The sequence below is a fragment of the Macaca nemestrina genome, chromosome 12 (assembly GCF_043159975.1).
Source record: "Macaca nemestrina isolate mMacNem1 chromosome 12, mMacNem.hap1, whole genome shotgun sequence".
Classification (NCBI taxonomy): Eukaryota; Metazoa; Chordata; class Mammalia; order Primates; family Cercopithecidae; genus Macaca; species Macaca nemestrina.
This window is the reverse complement of record NC_092136.1, coordinates 130,652,540-130,666,775: the sequence shown is the minus strand read 5'-3', so window position 1 is coordinate 130,666,775 and position 14,236 is coordinate 130,652,540. Positions and strand designations below refer to the sequence as shown.

Genomic DNA, 14,236 nt, shown 5'->3' with positions numbered 1-14,236 from the left:
CCTGGTAATTAACCTTATACACTGTTTTATTGAACACTCATCTTGTGCTGATCAAGGCAAACTGACATGTTTCGATAGAGTTTGCAGGAATATTTCACTACACATAGCATCTTCCCAGGGTTTACATTGACTGAAGACACTACCATGCAGGATGAACTACACTCAGGGCCGCCACTTTGTGCTGAGTTTAGGTGGCACCTTTCCCAGTGCATGCGACATGAATGGCGCTCCCTGGAGTCCTGAAATGCAGTGGTCCTGACTACACACGCTGGGGCTCCAGGGCTTCTGCCACAGCGCCCCCTGATGGCCAGAACCCCACCTGCATCTGGGCATTGAGTGCCGGGTATTGATTTTTGCCTCTACAGCGGGTCCCAGCTTAGTCTTCATGCGCTCCCACCATGGCCTTCTCCTGGGCTGCTGAGGTCTCTTGACTTCCAGGTAGTGGGTATGGCCTCATTTTTATAGTATGCCTAAGTCATCTGGTGGGCCTGATTCCAAGAAAATCTTTTTTTTTTTTTTTTTTTTTTTTTCAGTTCACTGCAACAAAAGCCTCACCCTATCTCCTCCCTCAAGTGTACTTTTTCAACGCCTGGGGAAGCCTCCAGAGCACCTGCAGTCAAACCCCTTCCAGCATGCCCAGCTCTCATTGACCTTCCTCTCAGCACTTAGGTTTTGCACCACCTAATTGAGCTCTCATTAACTGCTATCTGTGCTGCCCACTGTAGTTTCATGTATTGCTGTTAGTCTTGGCTCCTTAGAGTGTGAATCCCACAGTCTTTGGCATCCTTTGCAGCAGCCAGCCCCCTGCAGTGCCTGAAAGTACTAGCCACAGCTAGAGGTCAGTGGCAAGGAATTGGTTCTTTGAGCATCCTCCTCTTTATGTGTGAAAAGTGACTTCAGGACCAATGGATCCCTTTTGGAGAACTTATGAATGCTTTGATCATGGTTTCCGAAAACATGAAACGGAAAAAAAAATTTTTAAATATAAATATATATATATGTGCTTTGCACACATAGGTTTTCTTAACACTGACCATTACCCTATTTGGTAGGTATTTTTTTCACCACAGTTTAACTGAAAAAGAAATGGAAAACCAAAGAGGTTAATTTCTCCAAAGTTGTACATCTAGCAAATGGCACAGCCTGGACCCCAAGTCTGTATTCCTCAAGAAAATACTGTCTCTCATGTAGGTTATCCCTGTCTTAAACTTTAAATAACTAAGGTTTAAATGCCAAGGAGTCATTCCAGTTCCCCAGGAGGCCTGAGGACATTCCTTCCAGGGAACTATTAGCTAGTTATCCAGGAGCTAGAAGAGCTTCAGGCTGTGTCCCACGGTCTCACAGTGGGCACAGGTCTTTCATAAGAAAATCACCTGTAACCATCAGGATGCCAGAAAGGCAATGGAAAAAGACATGATTCAAGTGAGTCACAAAATCTGGAGGAAAATAACAAAGAAATCCAGATTCAAAAGATTTAAACGAACAAATGAAGATACAATAGTAAGGTGAAGTCATTGAGGAAACACACGAAGCTGGTCAGAATGTATGGACAGCTTTCTACAGACCTGATACTCTTTTAGAAGGGCTATGGGCTCATTGCTACAGGAAACAGAACTCAAGGTATACATGGCCAGAAGTCTAGGTACTGCCAAACCCAAGTGAAGCTACAATAATGATTTTAAAATTGTATTGAGCAAATATTATGCTGAGCACTGCATTCAACTTTTAATTTATGTATATTACCTAAACTAACGAAAACCTGGTGAGGTTGATTGCATCCACAAATGGGCATTGGTCTTCTAGCCAATAGGAATACAGCAGTGAACAAAAGAGACAACACTCTCTTTCCCGTTGGAGTCTACATCCTCAGAGGAATGCATTATTAGAAGTAAGATAATTCCTATATGACAGATAAGTAACCCAAGGCTTACAAGGGTTAAGCAACTTGTCTGAATCACACAGCTACTTGATTGCAGAAGGCTCAGGTTTAAATCCAAATCTGTCTGACTCCAAAGCCCAAATCGAGACCCACCCTCCACGGTCTGCAGCTGCACTTGGAGTCCAGTGCCAGTTTGGCCAACTATAAGATCCCACTGTCAATTATCTTACTTACTGGAGCATTATACACACAGTCTTTATTGTCCATTCTGGCCCTTGATCATATTGTCATTTACTATTTTCTAAAAGTTTCATGGATGTAAGACTTGCTTGCCAACCTACATTGAAAATTCCTAGAAGGTTGGACAAGATAATCTATTCTGCAGTATTCCCCAGAGGACCTAGTATCTTACAGGGCTGGGCAGATGCATTTCACACAGGTTTTAAGCACTTGTGAATATGCCAGGGCATAGTATTCAGCACCATGGAAAATTTTTTTAAAAATCAAATAAAATATTGCCCTTGCCATCCACAGTCTTATAACTTAGTGGACATGTCATTAAAAATTGACTGATGGAACTGTAGTTTCAACAAATCCTGTTTTTGAGAATTCATGAAGGACTGGATAAGGTTTCCAAAGACAAGAAACAAATAAATGCAATGTATGTGTTAAAAGGCAGGAAGGCGACTTGGAAAGTTAGAGATTGATAACAAAACCTAATTTTCCTATGAGAAAGCTCTCAGGGCAAATCAAAAGAGAATCAATTGGGAGACAGACGAACCGCAGAGTGCTGGGAAATACCAATGTGGCTTTGAAAGAAGCACATTGTGTCTGACCCATCCGGGTTACTCCTACCTCAAAGAAAAAGATGATTCTTGTAGAAGTGATGACACAATAAACATATTAGAGCTCAAGTACAGGAAGGTTGTTGATTCTGCCTATGTGACATCCTCATAAATAAGCTAACAAAATATAGCCTAGGAGACTGCCCTAGAAGGTGGGTGCACTCAGATGACTGTGATAACCAGCCAGCTGTCGGCCCAAGAAGCCAAGAAAGAGGCACTGGGGAGGAATGTGTCCTGAGTCCTGAAGTATGTACAACTTCCATTGATGACGTGGGTGACAGGAGCGAGGATGGGCTTATTAAGTCATGGGTGGCACTGGAAATGGAATGCAGGCAGCTTCCTGTTGAACTGGCCTGGAATTCCCTATGGCTCAGGCAGGTCATTAAAGAAATAGTTGAAAATGGGAACAGGTTAAATTATAATAAAGAAAGCATGTAGGGAAAATTTAACTTCTGATCCTTCTCTTTCTCTCTTGATTTTACTCCTGGGAGCCAAGGGCAAAGGAAGCCTTCACTTGAAGCCAGGGGCTTGGATATGCAAGGGTTGCCTGGCTTTCGATTGGGAGTTGCTGTACTGGGACCTTGGTTTTCTCATCTGTGCAATGGGGTAACAGTTAACCTGCTGCACAACCATCACCATGTGTGGATTAGCTCATTATTGATCATTCGAGACCCTAAAAATGCCAAGTGTTGCATAAATGCTAAGTATTATTATGCTTCACGTAAAGGGCAAAGATTTTGACTTGGAAAGAAAATGGGAAGAAAAATTACAGAAGATAGAACAAGAACACACAGGAGAGAAGCTATTAGCCAGTTTAGGGAGTACAACTGCAAGGGCTTGAGCATCATAAAACATCTGTGGTCATTTCCACTCACCTCTAGTTGCCGTGAGGGAGAAAGCAGTCTGTTGTCTTTAAGCAAAGAATAAGGAAAAGCAATAAAGTGAGCATTTGCCCTTGACAAGGTCAAGGAAATCTCTCAAATGTCATACAATTTAGGATGTTCTAAATGAAGAAATTACTTAATCTACCTGGAGGACTGTAGCCATTACATAAACCAACGTAAACAAGCCTCCAAAATCCAGCAATGAAGGATGCTTTGGTTCCATAGCAGACAGCTTGAAATTGACAAGTTTCCTAGGCTGCCCTTGAAACTCAATTTTCTGACACTCAGTTCATCCCAAATTAATGGAGACCCCTGTTCAACACCCAAAGCTGCCCTTTTGCGTTGCCCTCAAGAGCCCTTCCTGGGGTATAAAGAAGGCCATAAAGACAAATTCTAAATGTTGTAATATGATGGGGTGACGTCAATTAAATAAAATGCATTGATCTCAGTTAGAGGAGGGGAAGGGGCACTATAAATAAGTATTCCCCCGTTGGTCAGCTGAGCTACAAAAGGGTCAAAGGGATTAGGGGTGGAAGTTGCTTTGCAAGCCAATGCCATATGCAAAATAGAAACAATTTTCCCCATTTTTTTCCTCCCTAGTACCAACCACCTGCTATCTGAGGCATCCCTCTAATAAATTAAAAGAGCCTTGTCAAGTAGCTCATTCTATTATTAACTAGACATGTGTCTCTCCCGGGCTTCCTGGCAGATCAAGAAGACTGTCTGCTTTCTCCACAGGGTCCAAGGGCCACTTAGCTGAGCTCAGCAGCCTTCATGAAAGAAGGACAAGGAAGATAATGGCCTTAATTTGGCCAAGTAGCCCAGAAGAGGTCCAGTGCTAAACTACGTGATCACAGTCAGCGTCCTTTTGGTGCTGTCCCTCCCAGGCCACTCAAAGGAAGCTGGTGCTGGCTGTGGGTCTGGGCAGTAGGTGAGTGAAAGTGATACAATTTGGGCCTGAAATATCCTATCTGAAGACCCATTGGACTTTTTACCTGACTACATAGCTCTGGAGACCTAATAGAGAATTAATGTCCTGTCCTTGCAACCCAGTTGTCACAGGATAATGCAGAACAAATTAGCACATGCCCAGGCTACAAGGAAATCAGGACAGACAAAAACAAGACAGGCAGGATTCTAGACTACATTTTTGAAATGTGACCTCTCCTAAGACAGTTTGATGGGTCATTTCTGGGCACTTTGGTTTAGAAATAAATGTATATCTTTTTTTTTTTTTTTGAGACGGAGTCTTGCTCTGTCACCCAGGCTGGAGTGCAGTGGCATGATCTCGGCTCACTGCAAGCTCTGCCTCCTGGATTCACACCACTCTCCTGCCTCAGCCTCCCAAGTAGCTGGGACTACAGGTGCCCACCACTGCGCCCAGCTAATTTTTTTTGTATTTTTAGGAGAGAAAGGATTTCACCGTGATCTTGATCTCCTGACCTCTTGATCTACCCACCTCAGCCTCCCAGAGTGCTGAGATTACAGGCGTGAGCCACCATGCCCGGCCCAATAAATGCATATCTTCTTATGTCATGTTGGCAGGAAGAGAAAGAGGAAAGAAACAGTCAAGATGTCAAGAATCAGAAATGAATGCAGATGGGAACGTTACTCATATTAACTCAGTGACACTTGGGAGGCCCAACCACTTGAGCTCCATCTAGTCAGCTAAAGGAGCAGAAAATAACAAATATAGAAAGAAAATAACTTTAATACTTACATGTCTGAGAACACTGCTCTCCCCCACTAAACTGGGAGCATCTCCAAGGTAGTGGCCATTGAAAAAAATCTTTTCTGAAGCTTCTAGCACAGCATCTTATACGTAGTAGGTCTTCCACAGATGCCTGGGAATGAGCAAATGGTTAAATGTAGATTCCAAAATGCCCAGAAATTCAGCATAATAACCTAACAGTTTTTGAAAAAATAGAGGAAATCATGTTCTAATTTCATAAGTGCAACTTAAGCAAACCTACTAATAAACGTAACCTATGTTAGGGCCTTGGAGCCCTCTCCTTTAGAAGTCAATTTCCACAGGCCCCCCAGTCAGGGAGGGCACAGTGTGGAGCTGACAATAGCTGCTCCTGTCTCCTCCCTACTCATGTCTACTACTCAGGAAATCAAAGATCTGTACAGCTGCTTAGGCCACCCTGAGCATAATTCATGTTGGTTTAGGATTTAGGCTTATAGGATTAGACTGATGATCATAAACCTTGCCCATTATAAAATTCTAAAATTATTAATCTTAAAATGAGTATAAAACCTTGGGCAAAACCAATAACAAATGCCTGCCAACTCTAAGACCAAGACGAAGTCTAAATCCTGTCTAATTTGGAGAGCTCAGGCTGGAGCGGATTATGGAGAGAGGCTGAGGATGCTCCCTCCCTGGAGAGGATGAGGATGAGGAGGACAGCATCACTACTTCTGTCCAAAGCCAGGGACCAGTAAGGATCCTCCAGGCAGCTCTCTAGTCTGCAGCCTGAACAGAGGGCTGGGGGAACTACTGTAGAATCGATACTACCAGGCTGAGGAATGCCCAAGGAAAAAAGGAGCTGGGACCAAGGACAGAACCCAGGGAGGCGAGGGCTCTGTGACCTTGCTTAGTTACAGGCCTTGCAATGGCTGCTTGCTTTTCAGAGAGTGAAAGGTGAGAAATGGAAGAAAGTCATGCATTGGCATTCCAAGGATGGGGAATATAATCAAATATGAAAGTTGCTTCTGACAAGATGGAATGTGAATTTGCCCATGCAGACAAACAATCCACTGCTGGCACACAGAGCAGGATGCAGAAATGAAGGGGAGGAGAGGCCAGTCTCAACTAGGGGTGTTTGATTTACAACTGAAGTTCAAAGTGATGATAATACCATGTTTTTACTTTTTAAATGGTTTTATCCTGTTTTTCCAGCCCATAAGGAATGCACCTTGGTGTCAACAAAACCGCTTTGTCTTTGTAAGCTATTTTGAAGCAAAATATCAGTAAATTACTTCCCAAACCACCACACAACTAGATCACGCTGAGAAAATGGGCTCTGTAAGAATGCAGTAAATTGTTTCTGTCACAGAAGAAAATACAACCAGTAGAAATCGTTATGGATGAGTCATTATGAGAAGGGGCCAAAAAAATTAACCTTCATCCGTTTTCTTTGTCTTTGTGCATGTAAGAGAGGCGGGGGTGTATATGTATGTGTTTATTTGAATTCACCAGCCACATTTAGGACCGGAGCTAGGAAGGATTTTAGAGATAAGCCCGGCCAGCCCCTTTGCTTACAAGGGTGGAGGAGGGAGAGGAAGAGAAAGAGCTGACTCCAGAAATGATATTGCTGAGAAGATACTTAGTATGATTGAAGGACAAGTGGCTCTGTGATTAAAGGAAGAGAGAGAAGAAAACTTTTATTCTAAAACATTTATTGACATTTATGAAGTAGCACCAAGCACAGAACTAAATGCTTTCATATGCTTGAGCTCTTCTGATTCTCTTTCTTCCGAGGGCAGTCCTATTGGGTAGGACCTCCATTTTATAGATGAAGACATTGAAGTTTAAAAAGGTTGGATGACTTGTCTGAAGCCCCACAGCCATGAAGTGACTGGGGCTGGGATTCACATCATTATGGTCTGATTTCAAGCCCATGTCTGTTAGCCCATTTTCATACGACTCTGAAGAAATACCTGAGACTGGGTAATTTATAAAGTTGTTTAATGGACTCACAGTTCCACATGGCTAGGGAGGCCTCATAATCATGGTGGAAGATGAAAGAGGAACAAAGGCACGTTTTACATGGCGGCAGGCAAGAGAGCATGTGCAGGGAAACTGCCCTTTACTAAACCATCAGATCCCATGAGACTTATTCACTATCACAACAACAGCATGGGAAAAACCTGCCCCTCATGATTCTATCACCTCCCACCAGGTCCCTCCCGCAACACATGAGGATTATAGGAGCTACAATTCAAGATGAGATTTGGGTGGGGACACAGTCAAGCCATGTTACCATGCCTTCAAGCATGACACTATTCCTTTTCGGGTGAGCAATGTGCTGTGTGAAGCCTACCGTGAGCAAAAGGCAGCACCAGGCAGGATGGCTGGAGAATGAGAGTGTGAGCTGAGGTGTACATCTATGAGATTCAGAGGAAGTGACTGGCATTCCCCAGATTTGTACATGGACTTTCAGAATTTTCCAGTGAATCCTTACTCTGCATGCCGCTCTCTCAACCCCTTCAGCCACTGGGAGCCCCAGCATAGGGACTTTGTAAAGTTTCCTGGGGCATTCTGAATTCACTTCACTAGGCTCCAGCCTCTCCTCTCTGCCAATACAAAATCCATTGCTGGTCACTTGGTAATGATTCCTCATGTCCCCTCTATGCAAACAATGATAGAGAAAAATGCTCCATTAAAGTGTTAAACATCCCCTAATGTGTGGTAATTGATTTCACGTGTGGAATCAGGGACAGGCCAACACTGTGAGACAGTGGATTTGACACAGGCACTGTCTGATTTGATGAACACAGCAGTAAGGTGCTGGTTTCTGTGCAAGTGTTTGTTAATCATCTGGTAGACCTGGCCAAAAGGCCTGCTTCCATGTAGCAGTGCCCTAGGTGGACAAGATAGGACACAGAGGGCCACCCTCCTCCCTGTCAGTAACTATTTCATTTCAGTAACTACATCAGTTTACAAGCCACATGAATTTGAGGGCTGTGTCCTGCTCCATGGATCTGCAGCATGAAGCCACCTCTGAAGTCAGCCAGGCTGGGGAGACACTCTGAGGCAGATGGAGACCCACACAAGTTGCCCAGGGAGAGTCAGAGAGGAACGGAGGTTGTGGAAAGCAGCAAGTGGGGAGATGAGGACTGCACAGCAAAAACCATGTTCACTGCTCACCTACAGCAGTGCATCTGGAAGCCAATGTGTAAATTTGTCTAAAAGCCAAAGGCAACAAGAGGCATATGTACGCATGTTGCTGTATAGCTGACAAGGAGCTTCCACAGACATGACTCAGTTTGCATCTCCTCATCAATCTTGCAAGGCTGGTATTTTTGCCAACATAGAGAAAGAACTAGATTACTAATTCTCAAATGGGGTTGCATAGTTACCTGTGAATCTTTAAAAGAGAAACCGACACTCAAGACCCCTCCTTCCCACCCTCAACCCAGATTCCTATGTTTAAATTATCCCAAGTGATTCAAACATATGCCAGGTTGAGAGCCACTGAATTAGACAAACGTGTGCAGATGGATTGATTGAAGACAAATGTATTCCAAATGGAGAAGGGCATAAAATTTAAATAAATAAATTTAGGATATAGGAGAAGAAGGACTAGAAACACAAAAACCTTTCAATCTGGCTTGGTCTGAGAGAAAAGGCTGAGGGATATGGATAAAGCCATGGGGCCAGTGCAAGGTGATCACATTCTGTGCTCTTAGTAGCAGAGGCTTCTCAGGTGACGTGCAAGTACCCAGAGTCAAGCATCCCCAATCCATATGATTTGGAGAAGAGAGGAGACAGGCACCTCCTCAGATGGAAGCTGTGCTCAGACCAAAGTCAAAACATGAGCACAAAAGAGGCCTGAGGAAAAGACTGTTCTCTGTCCTTGCTTTATACTCCACAGACTGACTTGAAACAATTTTTAGAAGTGTCCTTAACTCCTGGGGGACTCATTTAGCAACACACCGCTTCCTCTAATGAACTATGAATTGTGCTGATATTCTCATCTCCAGGCAGTGAAGATACTCTCTGCAGCTCCTAGGTTTCAACAGGAACTTGGACAACTCCTACAGATTTGATGCATGAGCAGTACAATAATAATCATGATGATTATAATAATAGCTGCTATTTATCGAGCACCTACTCGGTGCCATGACTTTGTGCTGTGCTTTAGATGGGTTCTCTCCTCTTTCCTCTTTACCTTTTTTATTTTTTATTTTTTGAGATAGAGTCTCACTCTGTCACCAACCTGGAGTGCAGTGGTGCAATCTCGTCTCACTGAAACCTCTGCCTCCCAGGTTCAAGGAATTCCCCTGCGTCAGCCTCCCAAGTAGCTGGGACTACAGGTGTGCACCACCATGCCCGGCTAATTTTTTTTATTTTAGTAGGGACAGGGTTTCACCATGTTGGCCAGGATGGTCTCGATCTCCTGATCTTGTGATCCATCTGCCTTGGCCTCCCAAAGTGTTGGGATTACAGGCATGAGCCACTGTGCCCAGACTCTCTTTCCCTTTTCTTATACACCACCTTAGACGGTAGAGACCATGAACTTCCCCTTTTGCAAATGAGAAACCTGAGTCTCAGAGAGGGAAGTATGGTACTCAATGTCACAAGTCTGGCAGGTCCAGATGGGATCTAGACACACCTGGCTCCAAGCCCTGGGTGCTTACGGGTGCAGATGTGCAGCAGGAGCTGTTGCAGCTTTGCTACTTACCACTCGGGAAAGGAAATAATTAATAATGCTGGTTACCGTTTCCTGAGCACTTCTTTAAGCCTGGCACTGTGTTCAGCCATTTACATATATTATTTTATTTAATGCTCACAAAACCCAGAGAGGCAAGTGTTTTATCCTTAATTTACTCTTGAATCATTTGAGCCTCAAAGATGATGTAAGCATGCTGGCAAGGAGCAAAGGCATCCCGTGGACCTTTGCCTACAAGCTGCTGTTCCTCACCTCAGCCCCGGTGCATACAGGTACATTCAGATGTTGTTGCTTTGGTATTCACAGGACTATCTCTCATCAGCATCACTGCACCCACCAGTGAAGGAGTGAATTTGGTATTCACAGGACTATCTCTCATCAGCATCACTTCACCCACCAGTGAAGGAGTGAATTCTGTCTGTTAGCTGGGGAAGGAGAAGTACACTTGCCCTATCCAAAGTCAGATAAATCTTCGGTTCTGGAGGACAGAAGAAGCCCCTCATTCTAAAGGTCCTCCCAGTCAAGACCATTCAGGGACCACCATTCCTTTGGCATCAGCCCATGGCCTGAGGAGTGCCTAACCTGGAGAGCAGTCTGCATCAGAGTGGACTGGTTAAGAGCAGGGCTTTGACAGTAATGTATTCTGCGGATCAAGTTCTGGCTGTGTTGCATGAATTGCATGAGTCATGTTCCCCCCGAGCCTCAGTTTTCTCATCTGTAAACTAGTGATTAGAAAGGCAACTTCTCAGGGTTGCTGAAAGATTATAAGAAATAATGTATGCAAACACATAAAATGCTTAGCCTAGTGCTTGATTGCTTGATTAATGGAAGCTATTATTACTCTTAATGACTAAGGGCACTGGGGCTGAGACAGTTTTCTGGCTGCCTCCAAGCAGAAGGAGAAATGGCATGCTCCCCCAAGCTTAGCGTACATTTCACCCCCATTTCCAGGTGTGGGGAAAGCTCCATCACACTGCTCCCATCAATAACAGTTGATTCCAATCCCAAGAGAGAGCCCAACTGCACGTGGACTTACAGTTGGAAGGATGCTGAGGCACAAAAGTAAGCATGGAGGGAACCAAGGACGTGTGGCCCTCCAATGTGTGGTAGAGCCTCGAGTTCAGCAGACCCCTGCACATACCAGCATGTGTGGCCCAGGCAAACCGGCCTGCAGGAGGCCAGCGACCCTGTGCCCTGTCTCAAGGATCCGATGTGTGCCCAGGATCCCTGTGGAGGCAAAGATCCTGCCGCTCTCTCCATCCACCAGCACACCACTCCCACGTGCATGCACACACATGCACACATGTGCACAGGCACATGCACACACAGACACATGCACACACACACACAGCAGTCAACATGCCCTGCAGAGAGACCTCACTGGTCAGGCACTGGAGCCTCCTTGGGGGCGGGATGTCCTGTGAGGCACTCGCAGCCCCTCCATGGCTATAGAAACTCACTTTCCCCTCAGCCCTCTTTCTGCCAGTCACCTTCTGTCAAGGAGTGATTACGCTCCTTTCTGTCAGGAACACTGAGTGATTGTGGCAAGAAAATTGCCTTCAGCGATAGGGATTTAAGAAACGCTTTTCCTGAAAATAGTGCTCAAATTAATTAACTTGGAGGAAAAGGTTGTTCTCTTTTTTTTTTTTGGTCTGGATTTAATTTATTTTTTCCCAAAGAGTTTTTTGTTGTGTGATGAATAGTGAGGAGGGTTTACCTCCTTGGACATACAGCTGGAGTCAGGGAGGCATTGCAGGCCCCATCCTGTGAGACACCAGAGGCATGCTCCTCGGAGCCGAGCGGGCAGGGAAGTGGGAGGGACCGGCCGGAAGCAGGATGCGTTTGCAGGAGGTAGTGGGTGTCCACAGTAAGAATGTAAGATAATAGTGGCAGTGGAAAGCACACGGGGTAGGCACACAGCTGCCTGGGTGCTGGCACCGTCCCTGACACTAACTGGAAATGTTCACTCGGCTTCTCTACAATAGGGATGTGATTCTGATTGCAGCTGCCAGTCAGGCTGGTTGCTGGGAGGACCAGATGAGGCACACCTGGGGTTATATTTTGTGCTCAGTTCTGTGATTCCTTCATGGACCCTGACAGGAGAGTGGTTCAAGGCCACGGGGCAGAGGGCGGAGGGCAAAGAACAAGGGCTTTCTGAAATCAAGGCCAGTACCAGTGTCACAAGCTGCATGATCTTGGCTCAGTAATCTGATCTCTCTCAGCTTTTATGCCCTCGTTGTAAGATGGGGGTAAAAAATAAACACATCAGCATCATTGTGAAAAGCAATGAATCAACTAAAAGACTCAACCTAAAATTGATTGATAAATAGTAATTCCTTCCTCCATCCTAGTCCTATGCAATACACTAATAGGCACTCAAAAAATGTATGTGTATAATATATTTTGAATGGACAAAAGTGATTAAATATTATGCATGCATTAATTAATAATGACTTTTTTTTGCATGCACACTTTGATCTCTGTCAGGTCAGAGTGAAAACCATTAAAATATCACATAAAGGAACTCCCAGTGTCTGTGGAACTTCGAGATCACCTCTGTGACTCACTCAGCTTTCTGACAGCTGCCTTTTCTAGGCCTTGTCCTCCACTTATATTCAAGAAATACAAAGATATTTCTTCTTCACCTTGACCAGCATTTCTTACCTGGAGTACATGGACAGGCTTTCTAGGGTCCACAATCCATACCTGCATTTGATTCATCGAGTACTCTTGGGCATTAAATCCATAGCTTTCACTGGGACAGGGATGGGCACAGCTGTGACCACACATACACACACACACACACACACACACACATATTCCCCAGTCCTGATGCCCCCACCTGGCAGCTGCACACTCCTGAGGACTGAAGAGCTGTGCTCCTGCAGCCTCTGCCTCTCAGGAGCCTGCGGATGTTTCAGAGCATCTCACCAGCCTGGCTCCAGGCTGGGTGTGCACAGTTTGCAGGTGAAACAAAAGGAAGGAAATTATCTTGCCCTGAGACATGCAACAAGAACATTCCACTCATCTTTGACTACTAACCCATAATTGAGAGGAAGGCAAGAAGCAGATCTCATGCAATCAGGGTGACTGCTGAGGAGTTTTAAAGCAATCAAAAGGACTCTCCCAGTGGGAACCACTGGGGCTCAGGTCCACCTCAGGGATGCAGCCCTGAGATCCCTGCTCCGAGATCCCAGCTGTGGTCAGGAGAATGGCAGGCGCGCAAACACCATTTCTGATCAAAGGCAAGAGGGAGGCGTGCATGATGCCTTTCCTACTTTCAAAGAATTTTAAAAGAAAGGCCATGCTATGAAATGGGTTTCGCATCATTTTCATATAGACTGTAGGACATCTTTGGGTTGGACACAGCCTAGGACCTGCATTCAGATACTCCTACTATTACTACTACCATTAATAATATAAGTATTACCTTATTTTCCTGATTAGTTTCTGTGTTTATACAGTAGTCAAACACTGAAGGCAGGAGGCCTAGGGAAGTGAATGCAGAAGTGGGTACCCAAGCACATTGTGACATGGATAAATTAGCCCCGTTTCAAAACTTGGAGGAGTAATTAAAGACAGATGGAGAACTGCTCATACGGACCTCGGCTTCTATTTCCTCGCCTCCCACTCAGTGCCTAGCGTGGAACTTTACATACAGCGAGCACTCAATACTTGTGAAATATCAGGGAGTAGTCACGATTTTTTTCCTCACCTTCATCTCAAGAATAATGACAGCTTTTATTCATTTCAGCTTGGCTTCTCAGAGTGCAGTCCGTGAACCTTTGCTTCAGAATCACCTGGGGACCTTGTTTAATATGCAGCTCCCTGGCTCCTTTCTCAGATATCCTGAGCCAGGCCCTTTAGAGGTGAGGCCTGGGAAAATGCAGTCTAGTAAGCCCACCAAGTGTGCCTTATGTTCTTTGAAGTTTGAGAAATCCTGACTTAGATAAATGAAAGTTTGTTCAGTAGTAGCTTTAAGTCCTTTTCAGAAGCACTTAGTAAATTTTCTAAACCATGTATTGAGGCATCTTTAAAATCACGTTCTACAAAGCCTTTCTTCTGACTGATTCAGAATTAAGTATAGGAAGGTTTAAGCAATAAAGTGTGGGGGTAAATTTTTCTCATACTTCCTGTTACTTCATTAAGACTGTCGGCCTGCATATCAGAGAGGATGATCCAAGAATGTTCTTAGCTCCTAACTCATCTTCCTAGCTGACCGAATAGGCA

At 44.6% G+C, this 14,236-nt stretch overlaps 1 protein-coding gene across 1 annotated transcript in view; it reads right to left on the bottom strand.

Moving 5' to 3' along the window:
* Window positions 1-14,236, bottom strand: part of LOC105476177 (neurotrimin) — a 1,408,523-nt gene that overhangs the window by 1,085,920 nt on the left and 308,367 nt on the right. The window contains exon 4 of the mRNA XM_011731850.3: window positions 5,329-5,452. The gene's annotated coding sequence lies outside the window, so the exon portion shown is untranslated. The remainder of the gene's footprint in view (window positions 1-5,328; window positions 5,453-14,236) is intronic.